Source organism: Macrosteles quadrilineatus, unplaced genomic scaffold (assembly GCF_028750875.1).
Source record: "Macrosteles quadrilineatus isolate MER2022 unplaced genomic scaffold, UCM_ALF_1.0 Scaffold_1__1_contigs__length_201487025, whole genome shotgun sequence".
Taxonomy (NCBI): domain Eukaryota; kingdom Metazoa; phylum Arthropoda; class Insecta; order Hemiptera; family Cicadellidae; genus Macrosteles; species Macrosteles quadrilineatus.
Genome location: NW_026542594.1, coordinates 194,405,490 through 194,419,700, shown reverse-complemented (window position 1 = coordinate 194,419,700; position 14,211 = coordinate 194,405,490). Strand labels below are relative to the sequence as shown.

Here is a 14,211-nt window from a genome sequence, read left to right as displayed (position 1 = left end):
ACATCTCTATAGTCTGTGTGACGGAACCTGTCTTCTGACCCTCCGTCTACCCGCAGTATGGCTGCTGATCACCGGTATAGCACGGGCAGGGCAGTGCACGCTGTGGGGTGGTTTGTCTAACAACATCACTATAGTCTGTGTGACAGGACCTGTCTTCTACCCTCCGTCTACCCGCAGTATGGCTGCTGATTATCACCGGTATAGCACGGGCAGGGCAGTGCACGCTGTGGGGTGGTTTGTCTAACAACATCACTATAGTCTGTATGACAGAACCTGTCTTCTAACACTCCATCTACCAGCAGTATGGCTGCTGATTATCACCGGTATAGCACGGGCAGGGTAGTGCACGTTGTAGGGTGGTTTGTCTAACAACATCACTATAGTCTGTGTGACAGGACCTGTCTTCTAACACTCCATCTACCAGCAGTATGGCTGCTGATTATCACCGGTATAGCACGGGCAGGGCAGTGCACGCTGTGGGGTGGTTTGTCTAACAACATCACTATAGTCTGTGTGACAGAACCTGTCTTCTACCCTCCGTCTACCCGCAGTATGGCTGCTGATCACCGGTATAGCACGGGCAGGGTAGTGCACGCTGTGGGGTGGTTTGTCTAACAACATCACTATAGTCTGTGTGACAGGACCTGTCTTCTACCCTCCGTCTACCCGCAGTATGGCTGCTGATTATCACCGGTATAGCACGGGCAGGGCAGTGCACGCTGTGGGGTGGTTTGTCTAACAACATCACTATAGTCTGTGTGACAGAACCTGTCTTCTACCCTCCGTCTACCCGCAGTATGGCTGCTGATTATCACCGGTATAGCACGGGCAGGGCAGTGCACGCTGTGGGGTGGTTTGTCTAACAACATCACTATAGTCTGTGTGACAGAACCTGTCTTCTACCCTCCGTCTACCCGCAGTATGGCTGCTGATTATCACCGGTATAGCACGGGCAGGGCAGTGCACGCTGTGGGGTGGTTTGTCTAACAACATCACTATAGTCTGTGTGACAGAACCTGTCTTCTACCCTCCGTCTACCCGCAGTATGGCTGCTGATCACCGGTATAGCACGGGCAGGGTAGTGCACGCTGTGGGGTGGTTTGTCTAACATCACTATAGTCTGTGTGACAGAACCTGTCTTCTACCCTCCGTCTACCCGCGGTATGGCTGCTGATTATCACCGGTATAGCACGGGCAGGGTAGTGCACGCTGTGGGGTGGTTTGTCTAACATCACTATAGTCTGTGTGACAGAACCTGTCTTCTACCCTCCGTCTACCCGCAGTATGGCTGCTGATCACCGGTATAGCACGGGCAGGGTAGTGCACGCTGTGGGGTGGTTTGTCTAACAACATCACTATAGTCTGTGTGACAGAACCTGTCTTCTACCCTCCGTCTACCCGCAGTATGGCTGCTGATTATCACCGGTATAGCACGGGCAGGGTAGTGCACGCTGTGGGGTGGTTTGTCTAACATCACTATAGTCTGTGTGACAGAACCTGTCTTCTACCCTCCGTCTACCCGCAGTATGGCTGCTGATTATCACCGGTATAGCACGGGCAGGGTAGTGCACGCTGTGGGGTGGTTTGTCTAACATCACTATAGTCTGTGTGACAGAACCTGTCTTCTACCCTCCGTCTACCCGCAGTATGGCTGCTGATCACCGGTATAGCACGGGCAGGGCAGTGCACGCTGTGGGGTGGTTTGTCTAACAACATCACTATAGTCTGTGTGACAGAACCTGTCTTCTACTCTCCGTCTACCCGCAGTATGGCTGCTGATTATCACCGGTAGGCGGTAGTTCAGAATACAGGTTCCGTCATACAGAATATAACAATTACACGAGTATAGCGCACGGAATTCGTGTAGAAAAATAACTAAAATGGGTATACAAATTCCTGTACGTCAAGATCTTAGGTCATGGAGCTGAAAGAGAAATAAGAATTCTCATATTATGACTCAATTAACTTCCGTCCAATGTGTACTGTATGATAATGATATTTAGTGTCTAAGTTAATATGACTTTGGTCATACTTCATTTAAAAATACACTAGTAGTCAAGTCAATGACTATTTTTATATAAATTCATCATATACAGCACCGATTTTCATGCAAATTTGGACCTAGTCTACCCTGTGCCAACGGCTGTTTCTCCCCTGCGGGTGGATGTTACCCCTTCTTGAGGCTCAGCAAATTTTCATCAAAAATAAGTAAGAAATTCGATACATTTTTCGAAATTGATAAAGTTAATAATTTGTTTACCAAGAAGGCGTGGGCATTTACCCCTGGGGGAAAATCAACCTCCAGCACAGGATAGGTTATGAAATAGAGGCTAAGTAGAACCTAAATACACATTTTCGTACAAATCGTTGCTGTTTGGGATGAATTAACAGTTTACACTCTTTTTACCCTCATTGACTCGACCGAGACCAACTGTTGAAACACTACCGTAAAGTTGATTTTTCTTTTCCATGTTAAAGATGTCGTTAAAAAACTTATAGTATCGTATCATTTTACTATAGAATAAAAAGTTACAAGATTTAATTGGAAATAAGCAACAAAATATGAAAGGAGACATAAACACTCTGAAAGGCTGACTCAAAGTCGTCCTCGATAAGAAAATAAATATCTACAGCTAGTAGATACATAAGGCCTACTTCACCATCCCATGTTATAATAGTCTCTAGGAAAGTCTTTATTATTGAAGAGTGGCATGAATAAGAGAATAAGAGTAAAGACATCTCATTAGTAGACTTTCAAACAAGACATATCGGTAAGTATTTCAACACAATTCGTCTGGAATATCAATCTATTGGAATTTTCCATTAAACATTCGATTACTTACGGAAAGCATGCTCGCGGGTTTCACATCGATATATCCAATCTGTAACAGAAAAAAGATCATTACATATAAACCAATGTGATAATTTAGAAATACAGTTTTAATGACTGGGTCCAGCCCAAAGCAAATGGGAAATAAGCCATACATCCGAAATCGCCGTTTTAAATCTTGAATCGTACCACATTTGGGTTTGAACCACTTTAGAGAAAAAAAAATGTGCATCTCCATATGATTATGTACTACAGTACTGTCTAGAGTGTATTCTTTAGAAACGCAGCAACTGGGGGGGGCGAGCTTTGCTCTTATCAATAGGGAAAACTGTATTTAACACTATTAATGACACATTTATAAATTAGCCCTACCACACACTCACAAAACCGACCTAATTGCAGCCGTAGTGACTCCGACTCCGAGTGACTCATCTAAGGTATAAAAATTGTAAAAAATCAAATATCTGATTGAAAAAATAACCACAGAGCACATTAACGCATCCGGTCCCGTCAACCTAAGTCGAATATTACCGTTAACAAGGTGCGCCAGCGTAAAAATTGCCTGGTCACCAACATTTATTACCTGGACATTATTCGGAACAGGTTAGCTCAGCGTTGATTTCATACAATTAAACGGGCTACCTTTTCGCCGTCAATCTGGCCCAATTCTTACTGGCGACGAAGTGTTCCGGTGACAAAGTAATCCGTTTTCCCTTCAACTTAACGCATTGATCACTCGTTAGCTTAGACAATAAGCAAAAGGTACCGGTAGATTTGCTTGAAAGTCAAAAGTCGTATTATACTTTTACGTTGTTTTTATCATACGTGAATTTTTAAATGCTTTATTTTAATTATAAGTTATCAGACAACCACCTTTTTATAAAATTTAGTATTCAAATATGAAATCTGCAGCTAAAATATACCTAAAAGACACAAGTAAAATCATACAGGCTCAAATTCAGCCTATGTTTATACAGTGGAATTACGTTTGCCTACAAGAAACGTACACATGAGACGAGTGAGTCCCGGAACACTTCATATAACATTTACATTCCTCCACCACCGCCAACTAGATCTAGTCGCCGCTGCCCCCAGTGTTGATTTGGCCACTCCAGTCACGTAGAGGCCCCGGGGGCCCGTCATTACTCGGGCCCCATTTATAACCCACTACCTGATTACCCCCGAACCTTCGAGGCCGATTTATGTATACGGGCCTGGGAGTTTAACACCGTAAATAACGGGTTTTTTAAGTTTTAAGGCTGCGTGTTTTGGAAATAAAATAACAAAAATTAAGTCAACAAACGAATAGGGGGTGAGACTTTCTGTTCAGGGACCTTTATACTAAGGACATTACGCACTAGCCTGGACCCTTATTGCAACTAACAGGTTAGGATTGGAGGGTTAACATAGCTAAGTGCCATTGGTGTTTGGGGGGATTTGAACCCAGCACCTTAAGGACCGAAGCCTAGCACTCTACCAGCTGATTTACCTCACCAATAATTATGTGATAGCACGGTAACAAGGTGGTTTAAGCGCATCATTAATAGCTTCCCCTACATAGGAAACAAAACAAAATAAATTTCTCAGATAAGATTTCTTCGATTTTAGAAAAACATTTAAAAATATTTTTAATGTCAATAACTTTTTTTATGTCCTTTGAAGTGTTAAAACGACACAGTGTTGGAAAAGTGGCAAGTTTCATACCCTGAAATTAAAATATTCAGTTTCATACGTTAAATTTGTTACGATAATTTTTCAAATTATTACAATAATAGTAATCCATGTATTATTGACATTTCTGCTAGTATATCGAGTAATTTTTTTAATTTTTAACAACAAATCTCAAAAGTCTTGCACTAAAATGCTAACTCATCTCTGTAAAAAGTTAATTACTAAACAAATGCACGCTAATGCCTATAATCAGGTACAGTGAATCCGTGTTATCAAGATGGTCAACTTTGGTATTTTAATTTGTATCCTTTGCCAGTAATCAGAAGATGACGGCTAAAGTAAAACACACTTCATCTTAGGGTCGGCCGATTACTGCAGCCATCTGACCAATGAACACACTGTAATTATCTTCAGACATTCCTTGCATTCCAACGTAAGGAAGCCCCTGATTTAATTTATACAGGTATAAAAGAATTTTTTTTTTTCTCGTAGTATATGATATTTTATAAAGTTGTATTTTATTATATTATCTATATAGTTTGTCTTCTTCAATCAAATTATTTCTTTTATTTGCAATTATTTATTTTAATATTTTTATATGATTAAATTTGTTATACATTTTTTCCCATTTTAGGTAATTGAAAATTGTATTTTCTCATATTTGTCATACTACGTCAACGATAATTGATATATTTTATCAAATGTTTGTTTATTATTTTGTACAAGGGGTTTGTACGGATAAAGAATGCATATGTTTACAAGCAATTAATGGCAAAATGTATTAAAATATTTTTTTTAAATGCAGGATGATTTTATAATTGTAAATAGAAGATTAATAAGAAAAAACTGAAATTGTGGAACACTGGGATACACGATGATTAAAATCAAAGTTTGACGATTTTTCGACGACATGGACAATAATTGAAGGAAATCTGGTTAGTCTTCATTGATGGGGAATTAGAAAAAAAAAATATGAAGCACTTATGTAAAGTTAAATAATTTAAAAAAAGGTTTGAAAGATAAAGAATCTTTGATCGTGTAAGCATATGTTGTTCAAAGGTTTATTGCGGACATTTTCCATCACGAATGTCCGCAATAAACCTTTGAACAACATTAACTCACCATCACCAACAACGAACTTCAAACAAAGAAGTGTATGCATAGTCAGTAAATATAGGAAAAAAATACATTAGGATTAAGATTTACTATTTTCTCTTATTGTGGTCCAATGCGTAGGAAAGTCAAAAAAATAAGTTATTGGTTGAAAAACATGCCTCCGTAAATGAATCAATATTATTTTGTAGCTTTGTAGTTGATAGGATACATTAAACACATGTGGAATCGCTGACGTTCATGACCTTTCTGACGTTGTTGATTAAGCTTAAGTACTACAATAACTAGACTATTAAAAAGTTAGTGTGTAGCATTTCTTACAAACCAAACTACAAAGAAATACAATGAAATATACAGATGAGTTTCACCGGTAACATAAAAAAGGGGTTGAAGATCGAAAGATTGACTTTAAATTGGTGTAGGGTACAATTTTTCACCTTTAACACAAGATATCCACTAAATTTTGTCTCACAACAAAATTGTAAACGGCCGTACTACTTGGATAACACCCAGCCGTGATACGATTAGCATATGTTCTGGAGTCCACCGCTGGGAGCGCCGTGTAGTTACATAGCTCGTACACAGTAACTACACGGCACTCCCAGCAGTGGACGCCATAACCTATGCTGACCGCAGCACGGCTGACGGTCTATATATAATTCTTTTTGTCTATGATAACACTCATGTATATCAATGAAATAAAAAAATACAATTTGAGATCAAATGATGATCACGATGAGCACAAAAGGGCGCCGAGTACAAGAAGGTCGTTACACCCTTAGCGCACCTTCTTACAGTCATTTAAACAATAAAAAATCACAGATGACGCTCGAAGGAGGGTGTTGACCCTACAGGAAGGACAGGAATAGCGGAGGAGGCAGGCAGCTGCATGTAGGGGTGGAACGCGACATCTGCCGGGGCGAAATCTGGCGACAACCCTTGCTGACCAACCCTGGAGCTAGGACAACCCGACAACCACCAGAGATTGGGATAAAACTTCAGAAATATTAAAATTCTGCACTTTTAGGAGTCAAACCTTGAGCTAGGACAACCAGTGCTGGGGGTTAAATGTTGCAAATATGGAAAGTCTGCAATTTTAGACGTCAATCCTTTCTGACCAACTCTAAAGTTAAGACAACCACCTAGAATTGGAGTTGAACTTCAGAAATATGGAAATTCTGAAATTTTAGGGACCAACGATTGCTGGCCATATCTAAAGTTAAGACAACCATCTAGGATTGGGGTAGAACTTCAGAAATATGGAAATTCTGAAATTTTAGGAAGCATTGCTTGCTGACCAACTCTAATGTTAAGATAACCACCTAGGATTGGGGTATAACCTAAGAAATGTGGAAATTCTGAAATTTTAGGGACCAACGCTTGCGGACCAACACTAAAGTTAAGACAGCCGCCTAGGATTGGGGTAGAACTTCAGAAATATGGAAATTCTGAAATTTTAGGGACCAACACTTGCGGACCTACTCTGGAGGTAGGAGCAAAACTACTACGATTAGCGATAAATTTCCCATATATGGAAATACTGAAATTCAGGCGCCACCTTTGCTAACCAACCCGAGAGCTGTATCCAAATTGATAAGGGATTGTTGGATACATAAAAATATTTAAAATGTGCAAATCCTGTTGAATTGTCCCTTGCTAACTTTATCCTGTCCTAAAAAATCAACAACCCTCAAGAGTAAGTTGAGGACAATTTCAATTTCAACGAGTTCCACTATCAGCAGGTAGAAATGCCAGTTCTTTCCGAACACTTCTGGAGCTACGTCCAAAAATATCGGCGATAAAGGTTTCAACCCCCCCCCCCCAAAAAAAAAAAAAAAAAAAATTAAATGAAAAACTATTCATAATGAACGAATGCTAGCACCTAAGTATAAAGAACCAAAATGACCAACCAGTTTTAGTGTATTTATTCTGCTTTTCAGTCGTTCTCATAAAACTGCAAACCTTATTAAACTTATTGCAATCATAAATGAACATTTTAACCTAAACTGTTAGTTGCATTTTTATCACGAATGCGGCATAACCTTTTATAAAACAATTGGTTTCTCGATTAAAAGTCTTAGTTTAGTTACTACAAAACGTTCTAATAATTTAACTTAACTATCAAAAAAACATAACTATCTCTAAAACATCCTTACAAAATTCAAACTGCGTGAAGTAAATCGAGTGGATGCATTAATTAAGTTAAGTTAAACCGTAGTTAAGTTTAATGATTACAACCATTAACTGGCACAGCTTACGATATAAATATTTATACTATTAAAATTGTTAGGTTAACTGGCCAATCAGTGCTCGAAGACCAGCAAGCACGACATCGGTTAACCCGAAATCGCAATTTACAATTCCACGCGACTTGTTACGATGCTCGGATGCAAATTGTTCCAACAGTTTAGAGACCAAAGCTTTTAATACTAGTTTTCTACAAAATTCAAGTCCTGAGACGTTGATGAGTTTAGATCGAATTAACTTTAATGTGACAAGAAAAGCAGCAAGGAGGACCGTGGTTGGGAATTCCATTAAAAAATCATATGTTTTTTTTTTATTGAGAGTTATTTTGATGAAGAGAACGTTTTCTTATAAGAGAAAATTCTTGATTTTCACTTGATAGGCACAGTACTGTATTATCAACGAGCTAAACGCCAAGGGGTATTGGCGTGATGAAGGGGTATTGAATCTCATGAAAAGCCAGTGCTCACTACATGTATGTTTATCATATACACGATACACATACAAAAACATAACACTAAGAAAAATCCAACATTGGAATTGGGTAATTTTTAACACATATTTTATACAAACAACAGAAACGCAAATATAATTGCAAAAACTATTGGAAACAAAACAAAGATGTTAGGTTTTATATACCAATACGATCCCCCAAAACTGGCAATAGAGACGCGTTCGGTTTTCTTTATTTTATAGTCGTCTGAGCGTCTGAACAGCATGAGATCTGCCAAAACCGCGGGAAATTGTATAGTATTATGGCGGGAAACCACTTTTAAGTCCACCAGATAGTTGTGTTAAACATCGCATTTTCTTTTAGAGAGTCTTTTCGAATGTTTATTGGCAACCACTAAAACCAAATGCGCTTAAATTTTCGATTAAATAAAAAAACTTTGAAATTAAAATAAAAGACATGGAAGAACCTAGAAGTAGCGTTGTCGTGAATCTCATAATATTCTTTTAATGCTAGAGATACGCTCGCGATTATAAATGCATCAAGAGCGGCAACGGCTCTTCACAATAAGCCACGTTCCCATACACAAACACAAACAAGAACTTACACACGCACACAGAGACGAAAGAGAAAGACAATGTTGATAGCGAGAACAGGAGTTTTCAACAGTTTGCGAATGGTTTGTCAACTTCAACCCATTTTGCCTGGATCTTCAGAGAGCTCGCTTGGAAGTAAAGATTATCAAAAATGAATTTCGAAACCATTTGCTTTTCATTAGATGCCAAAAGACTATTGGATTTTTGACGCTCCACAAGATTACAAATTTTAAGGCGAAGACGAGTGAATATTAATATTGCTATAGTCTTGAGAGCTGAAATCAGTTGGTGCTTTGCCACAAATCGTTGAATGGAGGAGACACAATTTAGAAACACTTCGAAATATGAAAATGCTTTAGATTGTCGGGTGGGCGAGCCACAGTTTTGTATGAAATCACTCAAGTAAAAAAAAAGGCAACGAACATTTGACTAGAAAATAAACAATTTAAAATTCAAGGTTCTGAAGTACTCTTGAAATATAAAAGCTCAACATTTTCGATGTTAAAACATCGGCTAGAATTTTTTTGGAATTTTATTCCATAAACCTCTATTCCCGAAAAACAAACCATTCAGAACTCTAACAGTAAATTGAACATCTTGGATTTCAGAAGCTTTATCAGGTCAGAACCTGACCAAGCTACAAGTCAATGAACCTGATCCACCTAAAGAGTCATTCGATAAAATTATACGTCAAACACGCAATTCAGAAGTATTCTTGCAAAATTTTCAAAATTCAAGTAGATAATGAATTTTCTAACAAGAATGAAAAATCGACGCATCTCTCCCTAAAAGACCTGAACATCCTAGTCCAAACGTGTTCTTAGAAAATAAAAAAGCGTCATCCTTTTAAGTTTATGAAAAACTTCGACTAGAATCCAATTTTGACGACTACGAAAACCATTTCTAGCAGCTTCTGGTATCAGTCCAAAAGTATTTTTGAAATGACAAAAGTTTCAAATTTCCAAAACAAAATCAAATTATTTTAAAAAATCTAAATTTGCTGATTATCATTTTCGAAGCTTCCTGTAGCCTGACTTGTCAAATATTCTAGGTATTCTTTAAGATAAACAAAGTTCAGCACTCCTAAAGCAAATTCAATTCAACTATCAAATTTAAAACAAATCCAATTGCAGAAGTTGCAGACGAGTGGATGACACGGGACAGCAGGTGTGTCAAACTGTCCGGCACGACACAATACCGTCTCGGCCTCGCAGATGGCAACGGAGGCTGCGAGGGAGGAAGTGAGGGTTGAGGGTGAGGGCGAACACCTTGTGGATCCCGCTACCAGACAGGCCGCCACACGCCACGCGCGGCACACGCCCCATCTGTCCGGGGCTGGTTAGCAGAAATCAACACTCCACACTGCGCTGGGGAGATATACTTTAGTTGGTCCCAATGATCCTTCTTTGAATGATATTTCTTCGAGACTGTTGTTACCCCTGGGTAAAAGCTATCGAAATCGTTGTTACCTCAGGGTAAAAGCTATCGGATCTGTTGTTACCTCATGTAAAAGCTATCGGATATGTTGTTACCTCAGGGTAAAAGCTATCGGAGCTGTTGTTACCTCAGGGTAAAATCTATCGGATCTGTTGTTACCTCAGGGTAAAAGCTATCGAAGTTGATGTTACCTCAGGGTAAAAGCTATCAAAATTGTTGTTACCTAAGGGTAAAAGCTATCGGATCTGTTGTTACCTCAGGGTAAAATCTATCGGAGCTGTTATTACCTCAGGGTGAAAGCTATCGGATCTGTTGTTACCTCAGGGTAAAAGCTATCAAAATTGTTGTTACCTAAGGGTAAAAGCTATCTGATCCGTTGTTACCTCAGGGTAAAAGCTATCGGATCTGTTGTTACCTCAGGGTGAAAGCTATCTGATATGTTGTTACTTCAGCGTAAAAGCTATCGGATCTGTTGTTACCTCAGGGTGAAAGCTATCGGATCTGTTGTTACCTTAAGGTAAAAGCTATCGGAGTTGTTGTTACCTCAGGGTAAAAGCTATCGGGTCTTTTGTTTGTTGCCTCAAGGTGAAAGCTATCGAAATTGTCGTTACCTCACGGTAAAAGCTATCGGATCTGCTGTTACCGCAGGGATCTGCTGTTACCTCAGGGTAAAAGCTATCGGATCTGTTGTTACCTCAGAGCAGAAGCTATCGAAATTGTTGTAACCCTCAGAGTAAAAGCTATCGGAGCTGTTATTACCTCAGGGTGAAAGCTATCATACTCGTTGTTACCTCGCGGTAAAAGCTATTGGAGCTGTTGTGAAATGTGCTAATATCCAGAGGAGCACGTAGCTTCCTTGTTAGCAGCCGCCCACTGCCAATCACTAGCGACACAACTGGCGACAGGACTTGACATCAACGACATTAGTTTGGCACTTGCAGTGAGAAGAAGGCGAATAATACAATATGCGTTCAATACAATCCACGTTGGCCACAGAGACTATTCCTTTTCGGGGTGTACTCCTTTATGGTTGGGCAAAACATAAAATTGAAGTAATAAATTAACACTTGGCAGATACATCAAGTGTTTATCAAAATTCACATCATGGGTTACCAATTATTAATTTGAAGTGAATTAATGCCAACTACGTAGCCTTTAAAGTGTAGTTCTAACTTTTTCGATCATGATAATTATCATCATAGTCGAAATATCCAAATATGTACATTTGAAAACACTCCAGATTTTTCCCCTTGCTGCAGAAAGTGACCGTTAGATTGACAAGGGTTGAATAGTTCCAATAGAAAAAACTGCACGTATAAATTGATGAGTTAACAATTGTTAATTCGCAGTAGAACAACGTCAACTATTTACCCACTTAAAATATCCAATTACACCTGAAGGCACTCCAGATTTTGCTCTACCTACAGAAAGTGAATGTTAGATTAACAAGGGTTGAACAGTTCCACCAAGGCAAACTACACGTATAAATGGGTTAAAAATAATTACAATACTTTGCAGTGGAAGAATTTCAACTACGTTTCCTTTAAAGTATAGTTCCAATTTTCCGGAGCATGATCATTACCGAGTCAAAATGTCCCATAAATCTGAAAACACCCCAAAGTTTGCTCCTTGCTGCAGAAACTGATTCTTGGATTAAAAAAAAATCCGTCAAGAAGGGGACGGGGTTGAATAATTCCAACAAAACAAAAGGAATGTACAAAATCATGGGTTGACAATTATTAATTTGCAGGAGGAGAATGTCAACTACGTCTCCTACTTGAAGTGAAGTTCAAATTTTTGGATCATGTTATATACCAAGTCAAAATACCCCACATCTGAAAGCACTCCAAATTCCGCTGCAGAAAGTGAACGTTAGATTGACAAGGGTTCAAGGGGTTGTGGCTCGTGCCGTACCGGTCTTTCACCCAGGTCTTGTTGCACATTACCATACCAATGTGGAGGATGTTTCCTTCCGTTCATCTGCCCCACAGATGTTGCGCGGCCCAGGTAACCTCCAGTTTGATTAGACATGAAAAAATCCTCACCCATAAGGCCCTTGAGTTTTTCCACCGTTTTTATTGTGGACTTTTTGTCTCGTTGATTACAAGGGTGCGTTTGAGTCAAATTGCTTCACAATGAGATGAATTAATGATAGTATCATAATTAACGTACAGTTATTCACACTATGCCAATCATGTTGGTCACACGAAAATAGTTAACAAATCTACCATTAAATGTATACTCTTTCATGGCATTATCTCTGAAATAAACTCGGTTAGGTCAGTGGAGAAACGTAATTAAAATAATAACTTAAGAGTTTACCTGGCTCTTGTAGTACTTAACGGAGTTCAATAAATAAAATCGCTTACAGTTATGGCTACAGTTAACGAGATGGGTCGATTCTTTCTGATTTTCATTTCATATCAGGAATTTTCTTAATCTTCCTGTTCTTACGACGGGTGTGTATGTTTTTTGTGTGTTTTCATCTGATCATCTATATATATTTATAATTCACATGAGTAGCCCCTGGGGATTAAAAGAGATATTTTAACACCGACAACTTTGTATCCACAAATCCTCCATGTATTCACAATGTTTACGACGGTGAGTGACTCACGTTGCAGATAGGACGTGGAAGGTGTAGCCAATGTAGTGACGTCATATCCTCATCTATGACGCCTCTGCGTCAATTTCGCGACCGACGTTGCACTCTCACATCCTTATAACACTCTTCGGAGATCACGGCGCCATGAGAATGACCTATTTACTGACGGAAAATGAATCTTTTGCCTCACCTTCACATTTTGGGACGCTAGAGACCAACTCTGAACCGTAAACACTAAAGGGTGGGTCTAGAGGCTCGCAGCATCATCAAAGGATAAAAACCATTGGTGATTAGCTGGATTTGAACCCGGAGCCTCGAGGACCCAAGTCTCGAACTATACCACTAAACCAGATTGCTACCCTGTTTGGCAGAAGAATGAGTCATTTGTTAGGGTCTCCACTATTGAAATTTACCCTACGCTAATGTAAATAAGATATGGTCAATGTACATACGGGTAATAAACAGAAAATAATTGTTTTACCTTACTAGGTAGGGGAACGGGCATACCCTAAGCTGTATTATTTCCCATTACCCTTTCACAACAACCTATAGTTAAGTCCGGACCTAGAGTCCGCCCCTTCCCTACCTAACCTAACTCAACATGTTCCCCTTATTATCAGTCATTCACCATATTCAGTAGTTAACGTGTTGGGACCTAAAATCCACTCCTTCCCAACCTAACCTAAAATGTGCCATTAACCATGGATTATTCACAATATGCTGTGTTTGACGTTTCGGGACCTAAAATCCGCCCTCGGACCTAGAATAACCTCAAAATGCTCGCATTGGATAAGAAGACAAAACAAAAATTTGTTAACGTAAAGGGGGCATATCGAGGCCTATATCCCAAAAAAAGTTTTGTAATAGGCTAAATATTTTCTCATCCCTGTCACACTACCCATACATTAATCATAAACAAAACAACTCAAGAAAACCAATCAAATCCACAGACACAAAACAAAATAAAATAACCAAAAAACCAATTTAAGAACTAAAGGAAAATGTCTTACCTTAAATTCGTGGGGGTCTTGCATCTTTTTCTGCCACCAACGCAAACAATTCATTACGACACACACATTGAACACAGGAGCTGAAAACAAAACCAGACAATTTGCTTAGTAAACAAACAAATGAGGAAGAATATTGTACTATCTACTCACGATCAGACAATGATAGTACTTAATTGGTGACCGATTAAATTACGCAATATACGTTGTAAAACTTGATATCGCGTCGTTGCAATTCCTCAGTTGTTACAAAGTTT

The 14,211-nt window shown here is 39.1% G+C and overlaps 1 long non-coding RNA gene across 1 annotated transcript in view; it reads right to left on the bottom strand.

Moving 5' to 3' along the window:
• Positions 1-2,789: 2,789 nt before the first annotated feature.
• The window catches only part of LOC128993269 (uncharacterized), a 28,546-nt gene continuing 17,124 nt past the window's right edge, over positions 2,790-14,211 (bottom strand). The window contains exons 2-3 of the long non-coding RNA XR_008490748.1: positions 13,958-14,037; positions 2,790-2,882 (exon numbers count right to left, since the gene is read on the bottom strand). This is a non-coding gene — a long non-coding RNA (uncharacterized LOC128993269). The remainder of the gene's footprint in view (positions 2,883-13,957; positions 14,038-14,211) is intronic.